At 38.8% G+C, this 13,265-nt stretch overlaps 1 long non-coding RNA gene across 1 annotated transcript in view; it reads left to right on the top strand.

Moving 5' to 3' along the window:
* Nucleotides 1–966: 966 nt before the first annotated feature.
* LOC116406881 overlaps nucleotides 967–13,265 on the top strand; it is a 45,836-nt gene continuing 33,537 nt past the window's right edge. Inside the window, exon 1 of the long non-coding RNA XR_004219821.1 lies at nucleotides 967–1,198. This is a non-coding gene — a long non-coding RNA (uncharacterized LOC116406881). The remainder of the gene's footprint in view (nucleotides 1,199–13,265) is intronic.

Raw genomic sequence — 13,265 nt, 5'->3', positions numbered from 1 at the left:
GGGGAGAGAACACAAAAAGTCAGTGATCGCATTTCACAACACAGATCCAATATATAATGTAAATACACCACTTTACCGGTACCAAGACATTATTCCGAGTGTAGACACAATGATGTACGATTTGTAGTTTTGGAACAGGTGAGGAATTCGGCTTTGGGGGAGATTGTGTTAATAGACTTAAAAGTAGGGAAGTATGCTGGATTCAAAAATTGAGGACTTTGCAATCTATTGGACTTAACAAAGATCAAAATATAAATAAAATTTGGTTTTTTTTTTATTTATTTTTTGATATATGGAATTCTAAATAGGTGCAATATGTATTTTTCAACTACACTGTGATTTTCGACGTACCGTGTATGTGCTAGGAAGGTCCTCACAAATGTGTCTTGTTCCATAGACCGTAATGGTTTTAATTTTTCTGCCTTATTAGATAGGGTTTGTGACGAGATCATGTGATCTATGATGTTCTATTAAAACCCAGGTGGGTTATTTAGGGACTTTATGCTTGACAAAGGGAGTGGGTGCTGTTTGTGATAACCATCTGGGAGCTGTATGTCACATTACAGAGCAATGCAAAGGGCAATGGGAGTACTATGTTCAGTCAACTGCATATATATATATAGATATAGATATATATATCTTGCATCAGGAGAGAGCCGGCACTCACGTCAATCGGGTCACAATAGCCTTGGTGCAGGTCCAAGTGAAGAATTAGATACAGCAGTGAAGAGATCCGCACTCACAGGTCTTATAGAATGAATCTGGTGTTTATTGAGAAGACTACTCTAGAAGAAGACTAGTCTTCTCAATAAACACCAGATTAATTCTATAAGACCTGTGAGTGCGGATCTCTTCCCTGCTGTATATATATATCTTTATATTTTTTACCCACAGGCTGCTGCTGCACAAGGCAGGCTGCATTACTCATACACTGTTTAGTAGAAGAGGGGATGGACGAGGAGGAGAAATGTAAACACTCATACATCCCTATCACTTATTCTGCATCCAGAACCTCTGAATGAATAGCACATATACAGCCTCACAATTTGGAGCCATAGATCTGAACTTACAATTTAATATATAAAATGAGGGCTCCATTCCCATCTGATGGAAAACATCTAGTCCCCCAACCATGGGATCATGCATGGATGGCATCTCCAATAATACCAGACTGGATTCGGCACACTTCTGCAGAACAGTGAGTACAAACTAATAGAAAAGACTGGGCTGGGTTATCTCATGCATTTTCTGGAGATGGAGCACACAAAAGATCCACCACACGAGGGAACACATGAGCTAAGAGTTGTGAGTAACAGCATTTGCTCCTGCTTACTCTTTTGTTTTATCTTTCCTATTTTTTTTTCTCAAAGTGTTTTTATTTTCCAAAGAAAAGGCAAACATAAAATTGCTAATGTTACACTGATTGTGACAAAAGAAAACTACTTTAAAGGGGTAGATTGTCTTCCAATTAACTTAGTATGTAATAGAATAAGCAATTCTTAGCAACTTTTCTATTGGTCTTATAGGTATTTGTCTTCCTCTTCCAGCTTTTAAATGACTATTGCTCTGTGAGCCTACAATTGTATTATATTCTACTACTTATCATTCTATTCGTATCCCAATGTCTCACTTATACCACTGCTTGGTTGCTAGGGTAATTTGAATCCTAGCAACTAGATAGCTGCTAAAATTCCAACTGGAGAGCTGTTAAAAAGATAAATAGTTCAAAAACCATAAATAATAGACATTTAAGAGCAATAGCAAATTGTCTCAGAATAACTCTCTCTCTACATCATACTAAACCTTTGTATATTATATTGAAGGTGAAAAACCCCCTTAAGGCAGAAATGTGTTTCCTAACATTCTCTTAATATTTTCAGGTCAGTGTGTGTGTGTTTTGGCAATACTAGCACTGCTGTACACAATTAATCTGTGTGGGATGTGTGACAGCTGAAAGTTTATATTTACATTAAGTTTTTATAAATTTCTTCATTAATGGAACAAAAGCTGGTTTTCCCCTATCTTTAAGCCGTTTTGTTTGTACTGTGGGATTTGCGATCTGAAGGCGAAAGGGCTAGTCTCTACAAGTCTGCATGCAATTTCAAAAACAGTAACAAAAAAGGGCCCTAAGACCTAGGGGTTCCTATAGGCACCAAAAATATTAACAGACTTAAAAAGATGTGAAGGTGACAATAGCAAAGGCAGATGATTAGAGAAACCCTGTCTTTGGGATTGAAAGATGTAAAGATCCTTCTACCAGTTTTTCGCCGGCGCCCATGGCATTACATGTCAAACTGTCAGTAAAGCAAATACCCGTGACTCAGCAAAGCAAAAACCTGTGGCACAGCCAATACAATGTAATGGTAACCTTGTTGGAATTTGGATTAAATGTGAGACCTTCTCCATGGACAGGAAATCCCTTCCTACGCTTGAAGGAAACACCCATAATCCTTGGCACCATGAATTGATGTTAGATATTTAAACAATGGCTTATTTGCACAGGGAAAATATGAGGAATTATGAAACACATGGATAGATGAAGATAGGTGACATTCGTCAAAAAGTAAAAAGAACATTCTGCAAAGAATACTAAAATCAATGCACTGGCAGATGTTTATGGCCAGCCCTTGTGAAAAGACAACAATATTCAGGACCACAGGGGCACAGATCCGTAGGGGAAGAGAAAAACAACCCTACTTTAAACAAGTAAACATGGATTTGTGCATATATATATATGGCGGATTGATTGAATTTCTCTCTGATGAAATTAGGGACTGATACCCAAAGTCTCCAACATGTCTGCCCCAGCCGACTGTAAACAATAGGCAAATAATCCAGTTACCCTGGCACCTATACGTCTCCCCACCCCTGCATAATAACAATAGGAACTTGCTGAGAGGCTGGGCCAACAGGGACATAAAAAGAGCCCCAAAGAGAGCTTGGAAGTCAGTCTTCAGAGAGAGGGAAGAACTGCATATTGGATCAATGACTTCACTACCCTTCGGCCATTATTCACTTGGAGTTTTATTTGGACTGTGTATAGACTTTTGTGGGACTTCAGAACTATGTTTTGTTATCCATAGAGGGAGTTGTCGTTGGTTTGTACAAAATAAAAGGTAAACTACCACGTGATTTTCTCTTCAGTATTCGGCCATGCTTTTGTTACAACAGCCCCAGCGCTGTTCTTCTGTATTGTTTATGTTGTTTCTTAGCTCAGTCCAATGGGTAAAACAACTGTTTATGGTGGGCACCTTACGTCTCTCGCTCTCTCTCTCTATTTATATATACACTGTATATAAAATAGGTAAATTATACAGTGAGTTATTGCCACTTTAAGCTATATAAATGCAACCCTGGGTTTGATTTGGGTTGTTGATTGCATTTGTTACTAAAGAGGTCATTTACAAAAGACACGCATAAAAGCTATGCAAGCGGACAGGCGCAAATACACTTAATACTTGTGCCTAGTTCAAGTGCAAGACACAAAAGTGAAGTCGTGTACTTACAATAATGCCTGCCCTAAGCAGTCGAAGCAGCAACTGAGTGTTTTGCTTCCTGTGGTGCTACCGTGACATTGTATATTTGGCATGTGAGTCAGAAGCCTATTGGCCTGTGTACTGTGTAATGGTAAACAAGAAACTGGTTATAATGATAAGAAAAATATTCTAAATGTATATATAAATTGTGTGTATTGAGAGGGTAAATATTATCCATTAAGCATGGACTGGGTGCACGTAGTGCTGATGGCTAGGAGCTGAACTTTGCTTGCTTATGCAAAGGGATTTATGACTTTCTTATCTGAATTAACCCTGAATAAATATAAGTGCCCTTTTTACTGGCTTGACGGTCCTTTTCATAATCACAGACCGACTATTATTGAATTGAGTCCAAGGAATGATGCAATATAATAAAAAGCACAAACGTTTGCCTGGGCCTAGTAATCGTCAGCAACATCAACAGAGCTGGGCTGAGTATCATTTGTGGCCCCAAGGTGATTCCACTGGGGGGAGGCGTAAGCGTTTATGCTTCTACAGAAACACAGAAGTATCTCAGGCCGGTGCCAGTTTCAGCGAACAGGATCCCTGTGTCTCAGATAAGTGATTATTATCACTTGGAACTGCCTAACATTTGGGACCCCTCAGAGATTATACCTTTCAGCACCAACTAATACAGAGGGCTCATTTACCATTGCATCTGCAGTGTATGAAGTGAAATCTTCCAACACAAAGTGCCATGTTTTTTACCCACAATACAGCATTTTTTTCCCCAGAATTCCAGTGCCATTGCAGCCACCTGGGGAGTTGCACCTGATTCTATTGCAGCCGATACATCAAAATTACACATTTGTGCTTGGACTTCTACACGAATCAGACACAATTGCACTGAAAATAAGCACCGAATGCTACTATTATGGAAATGCAAGTTGTGCATGTTGATACACAAAAGAAGTTGTTCACCTTTTAGTATGATGTAGAGAGTGATCCGAGACAATTTGCAATTGGTCTTCATTTTTTATAATTTTAGTTTTTTAATGATATCAATAATTGTTGATATTCAGCAACTCTCTCAGTTTGGAGTTATAACAGCTATCTGGTTACTAGGGTCCAAATTACCTTAGCAACCAGGGAGTGGCTTGAATGAGAAACTGATGCATGAATAGGAGAGGGACTGAATAGAAAAATAAGTAATATAAAGTAACAATAGCAATAAAACTGTAGCCTCACAGAGCAATAGCTTTTGGCTGCTGGGGTCAGTGACCCCCATTTGAAAGTTACAACGAGTTTAAAGGCAAATACTTAAAAAATCTATAAGAAATAGATAATGAAGACCAACTGAAAAGTTGCTTAGAACAGTTCAAACTATAACATACTAAAAGTTAAATTAAAGGTGTAAAACCCCAGTCGTTAGGCTAAAGTCCCATGGAGTGAGTTAGTCGCCCACAATAGATCTTTGCTTATTACTGCAGACAACTTTGCACGACTTCAGAAAGTGATGTGTAGGCCCTTCCACCGGTAACTCCTATTATTGCCAGTGGAAAGGCATTTTGAAGCGCTTAGCCGCCCATGGTAGCAGAGATCTATCGCAAGACGACTTGCTCCGTGGGACATTAGCCTAATGACTGGGGTTTTACAAGCTTCTAACTTTGGGGAAACCTGTTCTAACCCAACTGCACTTGAATCGTGCAAAAAATCAAGGAAGCAACAACAGCCCACAGGGTTTTAGAAGACACTCAGGCTCATTTATGAAGTAAAGGGCATGTATTAACATTGAGATTCTATTCAGCGCTGCCCACAATTGTACCTTGCACTCCCCCCTTAATGGAACAGATACAAGTGCTCTGTGTATGAGCCCTGAGGTGTGCCATTTTGCACATTTTGAACATTTCATTAGTCTCTACCAATAGCAAGTAAACCTGTGGAGCACAGACATTGTGTATTAAACTGTATGTCTGAACTTAATCATAGTTTGTCTTTTGGAGGATGGTTTGGTTGATTAATAAAATACCAAGAACAACACGTCTGTATCTATTTTTAGTGGAGGGCAAAATGGAACTTGTATAAATTTTGGTGAGCAAAGGGTGTCTTTATGTTTGGAGGTGGATTGCCGCCTTTTTCTAAAAAAAAAACAACAACACGGGCCTTCCCCTATCTTTATCTTTCTTCCCTAATTACATTGGCAACAAGAATCATTTTTTACTGCACAGGTTGGTAAAATGCCAACCAGCTTGGAAACCTCTGACGTAAAGCACCTAATACCATGAATGTTTTGCTCTAGAGTTGGCACTTGGCACTGCCTGCATACACCTACACAGATTTGGACTTTGAGATTTCTTAAGAAAATCCCTAATAAATAGGGGCTTCAAGGTCTTTGGTACAAGGCTTCACAAGTTAGCCCATGCCTCTAGTAATATGCAATGAAAATGCCAGGTTTTCTCTGGTTGTTGAGTGTAACATGGAGAACTATTCTTTTATATTGCTTGTTAAAAGTGAGATTATTATTTCCACCCTCCTCCATAGTTTCATTCTCCTTTGTACTTTAAGAAGCAACACAAGGTTTCAGTTACTTCATCCAGAACTGAATAAAGGTTTCGTCTTCATTTCATGAGAAAACACAAAAGTACAGACATGTATTTCCTGTTTCTCTTTTAGCATCTAACTTTAGTATCCTTTGCTTGCTGACTTATGTAGCATGACATTTCCATCTGTAGGAGGTCACATGAACAATCGGTAGATTCCCTAATACTTTCTGATTTACAGATTAAGGGGCAGGTTGAAAAAATTAAAAATAAACAAAACTGTTAGAAACCCCAAGGATAATGGCACAGATGGAGATTACTCGCCAGTGATAAATCTACTCTACAGCGGGTGATTAATCTCCTACACATGCTTTTCCATCGGCAATAATGTAAATTGCCATTGCTTAGGTTTTCTGAAATTGTAGTATATTTTCCCACCTGCGATTCTGGGCAAGCATTTTCAGATTAGTCATCCACGGTAGAGCAGATTCATTGCAAGCAACTAATCTCTATATTAGTGATCCCCAACCAGTGGCTTGAGAGCAACATGTTGCTCCCCAACCCCTTGGATGTTGCTCCCAGTGGCCTCAAAGCAAATGCTTAGTTTTGAGTTCCTGGTAAGGAGGCAAGTTTTGGTTGCATAAAAACCAAGTATAATGCAAAACAGAGCCTTCTATAGGCTGCCAGTCCACATAGGGGCTATTAAGTAGCCAATTATTGCTCTTATTGGCCCCCCCCAGGAACCTATTTCATGATTGTGTTGCTCCCCAACACTTTTTCCATTTAAATGTGGCTCACGGGTATAAAAGGTTGGGGGACACGCACCCTTGGCAAGCAAAAAACTGGCGAGGTTCAATAGAAGTCAATTACAATTGTCTCTAATAAGTATTTATGTCACGATCTCCCTGAGGAGACGCCCTGGAGTACCAGGAAGTTGGGAGCCTTAAGACTGGGTAACCCGGAGTGTAACCATATACCACAGAACTGGTGTCAGAGGCCATGATGATAATGAAGAACTTTAATACTAGTGACGTAACAGTGCACACAATGGATAAACACACTGCATATATAACACGGCAGGCAGGGGCAGAATCCAAAACAGGCAAAAGGTCAGGGCAAGCGGCAGTCAAGCGAAGTCAAGGACAGGCCAAGGTCAAAACCGGGAAATCAAGGCAGAACTAGGTAGGGCACAGGAACAAGGCAGAAGGCAGGATCAGGACACGGAACTGGAGCTTGGAACCAGCGAGAACAAGAATAGACACAGGAACAGGGAACACAGAGGCAGGGTCACGAGAAACAATTAATGACCAAGCAAGGGGCAATGGTCAGGGAAAGGCTTATAAAGGGTGAAGATTAGGAGATGGGAAACACATGAGGTTAATGAGGTGGGCGGAGGAAAGGGAGCGGACAGAAAGTAGGAGACAAGAGAAGAAACAGACAGAGCCCAAAATGCCTCCAGTGGCTATAGAGGCAAATGCATGCCGCCAGGAACACCCCAAGTGGGGTTCAAATCCCGGCTGATCCTAACAATTTATTTACTTACCCAGTTATTAAAAAATTATTTTTTTACCTCATTGAAAATGAAAGGAACAATGTTATTGTTGCCAGTGTGCAAAGTACGTAGGAATATTGTCACATTTTTTTCTTAAATAAGCATTCGAGAAGAAAAGTCACGGCAGTTTTGTTGCGGTTTTTCACATACAGTATGCATTTTTTCCATGAACTCAAATTTTAATAAATCTGCTCATAAGTGTCTTGCTCCTTCCTACCAGGCAATCTGAATCTGACAATGTTTGTAAAGTTATATATAATATATATATATTGCAGTACAGGTATGGGATCCATTATCCGGAAACCCGTTATCTAGAAAGCTCTGAATTACAGAAAGCCTGTCTCCCATAGATTTTAATCAAATAATTCAGAATTTTAAAATTGATTTCCTTTTTCTCTGTAATAATAAAACAGTACCTTGTAATTGATCCCAATTAAGATATAATTAATCCTTATTGGATACAAAACAATCCTATTGGGGTTAATTCAAGTTCTATTGATTTTTTAGTAGACTATAGTTATGGAGATCCAAATTACAGAAAGACCCCTTATCCCGAATACCCTTGGTCCTGAGCATTCTGGCTAACGGGTCCCATACCTGTATTGTATACATGCTGCTGTACAATTTTACAGTGAATTAAAGGTATTGTATACAGTGTAATAGCTGTTTTTACTATTGAGGACCCTCACTTTCCTAGCACACTCTTATCAAGCTAAAGGAACAAAACTTTCTTAGGGGCAGATTTACTAATTGTATTTTTTCCAGGATTCATGTTGTTGCATTAAAAGTTATTTTTTGTGTAAAGAATAAACCAAATTTTTTGCCATTTATTATGCGTCAAAACCACTAAAAACACTAAGAATACACCATCTAAAAGCTGTCAAGGTCACGTAGAAGTCGATGGGAGTTGTCCTAGGCGAATTGTAATAATATTTATTAAATTTGTGGTTTTAAAGGTGCACGAAAATTCTTAGGAAAACGAAAAATTTGAGGTTTTTATTTTCTTTTCGTTCCGCATTTTAATTTATTTGTGCTTTTCATATTCAAGTCTTTTAATAAATGACTAGACATTTGTGGTTTTCACGGAAATGAGTTTATTTGTGGTTTTAAAAACCATTTATGTTGGTAAATGAACCTCTTAGACTTTATACCTCATGGCAGAACATTCTTAGTGGTGCTAAGGGGTGGTTCACCTTCAGTGTAATTTTAAGTATGTTATAGAATGGCCTATTCTCAGCAAATTTTTAGTTGGTCTTCATTTTTTTATAGTTTTTTTAAAAACTATTGCTCTGTGAGGCTACAATTTCATTGGTATTATTACTTTTTATTACTTATCTTTCAATCTACAATGCAGCATTTTTCCCCCTAGAATTCCAGGATTGTTTCAGATGCCAAAAAGCAATTGTGGCATTTATATTCACACAGCTGAACAAAAGGAGTCTAGTAGATAACATTTCTTTTGATGCATCTGTGCTGCACCTATTGACGCAGGGTTCTGTGGGAACCCCAGGGCTACTGCCTCATTCAGGTGGAGTTGCCAGTAGCTCCCCTGAGTCAACAGGTGCAGCAGTGTTTGATTTAGAACAGGGGGTGGGAAGAAAATTCATATTAATGCGAACACCATTAATAAATGGGTTTTTCATGCAATTGAGGCAAGAGAAATGTTAAAATCACATCAAATAACCACAGCGTGGCTGTTCTTTAGCTAGAAGAGTTCCTGTTGTAATGATTGATATCTTATTTAAAAAATAACCAAGTCCCTTTCTACACAGAAGAGTTTAAAAAAAAATAAAAAAGTAATCAATAACTGACTGCAAAAATCCAGAGTTTGGAAAGTGCAAATGCAGAAACACTTGGCTGGGGGTATGGAGTTTATCAAAGGACATAGACATTGTTAGGCACCAACTATTGTCTATGAACCCATGTGTTCATTAGGCAATGAAGATTGGAACAATTGAAAGCAGGGAAAAGAGAGGTAATTTTCCGAGTCCTTCATGACAAAATCTGTAGGAAATAACCCTTTTTCTAAGTTTTCTGTATTTTCTCCCAAGACTTGGAGCTCTGCTTTGAGCTCATTAGATGAGGCAGAGACCCTTTATTTTGTAAAGGTTCAAACAAAACACAAACTCGATTAGGCATTACTATAACATTATAGCATGGGTCCCGCGACCAGACATTATCCAATCAGAGACAGCATTTTAAAGAAATATTCACACATAATTACAAACACACTAGATTATAGTGACTATAAAGACTATTTAACAGCTTCTTTCCAAGAGCAATCAGACAAATTGCAAGCAAGCCCAGGCGACAGGATATATATACAGTAATCACTATCCTCATATTTGCTCATTGGAGAAGGAAAGGCTAAGTCACTTGGGGGTGCCAAAATGTTAGGCACCCCCCAGTGACTTAGCCTTTCCTTCTCCTTTAACCCTCTGTACTGTTCACATATTCTGATACATATCTGTGCTCACTGTACTCTAGTATTATTAACGTATAAATGTGCTCTGTATCTTTGTAGCACACACAGGACTTTACCATTATATTTGTAATTACTGTATGTGTCATAGTGTAATTGTGTAATACATGGTATAATTAAAATGTGTCTTACTGCCCTATGCTGCACAATAATTCCTATGTACTTTTTAGGGTACTTTTTAGTAGGGTACATGTATCATAAATTGATCATGGCTGCCTATGTGTTTATTAAAGAGGCTTATATGGAAGGGTCTGCCTTAGGACAAGCTTCCAACCAAGGTGCCCATACTTGATCAAACTTTAGGGACAGTGCCCAGAGTGGAACGTTAGTTTTATTAACCAATTCCACCCATATTTTTATCTACTGTGGGAGATAATGGAATCTTAATAGCCACTGACTTTTTGGCATAGACCATTAATGCTTTCAATGGGGATCTGGTTTTATCTCACTGAGCCAGGTTAGTGACCATTTATTTTAAGTGGAAATATACTGTGTTTAGTTCTGAGAGTAGCAATATTATTAAAGTTTCTTCCACTTTACATCCAAGTCCATACAAAGCCCGTGAGTCACAATCAAGCTCCTATAATCCTTATGACATTGCCTAAACTTGTGCCGTAAACTTTTTCCTTCCTGTAAGAAATCCTTTGATTTTTCAGACATGTCTAACAATCCTCCAATCAGTTAGTCTTATTAGATGGACATAATTGCTCTTAAATAGTTTTTTGTGTATAGTTTCTTAGAATATTTTGCATCAACAGAATGATTAAACAATATACTGAGAAATTTAATTTACAGATGTATGTAGCATGGAGAGCAGATGTTATATGTGGTACTATTTAATGTGGCTGCTTTGGCATTTTCCTCTTTGGGATATATGCAGCTCTAGGGACTAGATTATTGGCTAGAACAAAAATACAAATAGAAATGAATTCATAAAGGCTGTGTATTTCACACAGTGTCATGGAATTGAACCTGTCTGATTCTTAAAACTTTGGAAAATGGAAAATAACCTTTATAGGTTGTAATACTTGTTCCAACAAGCTTTGAATCATGAAAGCAGGTTCAGAATGCGGTCTCTGCATGTTCCACACGTTGAAACAGCTCCATAGACGTACTGTACATAAGGTATCATAAAGGGACAGGAAAAGGAAAGGTCTAATATTCAGTCATTCCCTTGGATGCCAAGTATTTGTTGAATATGGTAGTCTTTGGAACAAATGATGTTACTGCAAACTTATGTTCAATAAAACATTTCTTGGTACCATTAAAAGATTACTTTTATTATACTAGGTTATAAGGAAATACCCATAGTGAAGCAAATGGTTATAAATAAATGTGATGAAATAATGATGTAGTATTATTCTAAAATTACTGCTTCTAAATAAACTTCTCTTGGGGGGCAGTAGTAAGGTGTTTATACCTTTTGCCAAACCACCCACTTCCAGTAAAAGTGATAGGTGCCACACTCTCTTTCCAGTGTATTCTGTCCAAACCCCTCCTCCTTTTGGCTCTAGCCACGCCTCTTATGAAGTCATCTGGTCTGTGCCCCACTCTCCCCTTATGCGTCCAGTCCCATGGATAAGCGCAGGCTGACAATATGCCAGTATGCTTAAAAAACTCTTCCCATTCTGTCTGCACATAGAAGCACTGAATCTGCCTGGGTGCAGGCACACGTAGCCGATATCCACCAACAAATGTCAAATCTTAAAGGCACAATGAGAAAATTTTGTGTATGAGCATATTGTCAGTCTGTGCTAATCCAAAGGCTGGCAATACATCTGTGTGACCTTACTCTTAGGGGCACATTTACTAATCCACGAACGTCCGAAAAGCGTCCGAATGCGTTTTTTTCGTAATGATCGGTATTTTGCGGCTTTTTCACGAATTGTCGCAAATTTTTCGAGCGCTCAATACGAAAAAGTCGCGACAATTCGCGAAAGTCGTAATGGCTATGCAAAAGTCGCGACAATTCACGAAAGTCATAATGGCTATGCAAAAGTCGCGACAATTCACGAAAGTGATAATGGCTATGAAAAAGTCGAGCCAATTCGCGCAAGTCGTAACGGCTACGAAAAAGTCGCGACGGTGACGAAAAAATCGCAAAAAATACGAAAAAGTCGCAAAATGTTCGTTTACAATCCGAATTTTTCCCATTCGGGATTCGGATTCGTGGATTAGTAAATGAGCCCCTTAGCGTAAAACACTGTTCTATAAATAATATAATCTTGAGTAAATGGGCTGTGTTATTATATCTAGATAAGCCAAAAAACCTTATGTGAGAACCAGTGTAGCCCAAAGCATATCACACTTCATTTTAGAACTGGTGGATCTCTGTTAGGGGTAATGTAATAAAAAAGTGCTGTCTGATACTAGTGTATTAACCCATAGCAAGCAGGTTGCATTTACTATACAGGAATCTGATTGGTACAGATTGGTACTTTGAATCAATTGTGCAAATGTACAGCCATGACCACATGGATGGATGACTAACATTACACTCAACTCATATACTATAACTGATAGTATACAATATTGTGACATGCGGTCTGCCTGTACACCTAATTTTTGGGGGAATTAGCTATGGTAGGCAGGCAGGCATGCAGAAGATCAGGAGAATAGAGACAGGGGCACCACATGTGACATCATCTTTTTCTCTCAAAAACATAACTTTATTTGGGGCACATTCTTCCCAACATAAACATAACAGTCAGTTCATAAACAGTTCATAATATGGTTATGATTTGTCCCTGCTTCAGGGCTCTCACCTTCCAGGGTAACTCTCAAACTCTGGAACCTTTTCCTGGGGCTTCTCCACTGACCCCAATGACCATCACATATCCACGGTGACTCGAACACTCGGGCTACTCTCTCAGCCCTGCTGTCTCTCCCCTCCTGGGATACCAGCTCACCAACTTCTGGCACACTTAGGCTTCTCACTAAGCCTTGCTGACTCTTCTCAGCACTCATACACTTGGTCACTACTCCCTTTGCTCCTTGCAGTGGCAGGCAGCACCCCAGCCCCTCTGGGAGTCAAAATATGTAAATACTTATAAACAGGACCAGCACACCATTTCACAGCAATTCTTCTATTTATTCATGCGTAGGAACGCACGGTGAATGAATAAAAAGAAGAATTGCAGTGAAATGATGAGCTGGTCCTATTTATACTGTATATAGACCAATAATTATGCTCCTAAGACCGCATATAGACAGAT

The sequence above is a fragment of the Xenopus tropicalis genome, chromosome 8, assembly GCF_000004195.4.
Source record: "Xenopus tropicalis strain Nigerian chromosome 8, UCB_Xtro_10.0, whole genome shotgun sequence".
NCBI lineage: Eukaryota > Metazoa > Chordata > Amphibia > Anura > Pipidae > Xenopus > Xenopus tropicalis.
This window is presented reverse-complemented; position numbering and strand designations above follow the sequence as displayed.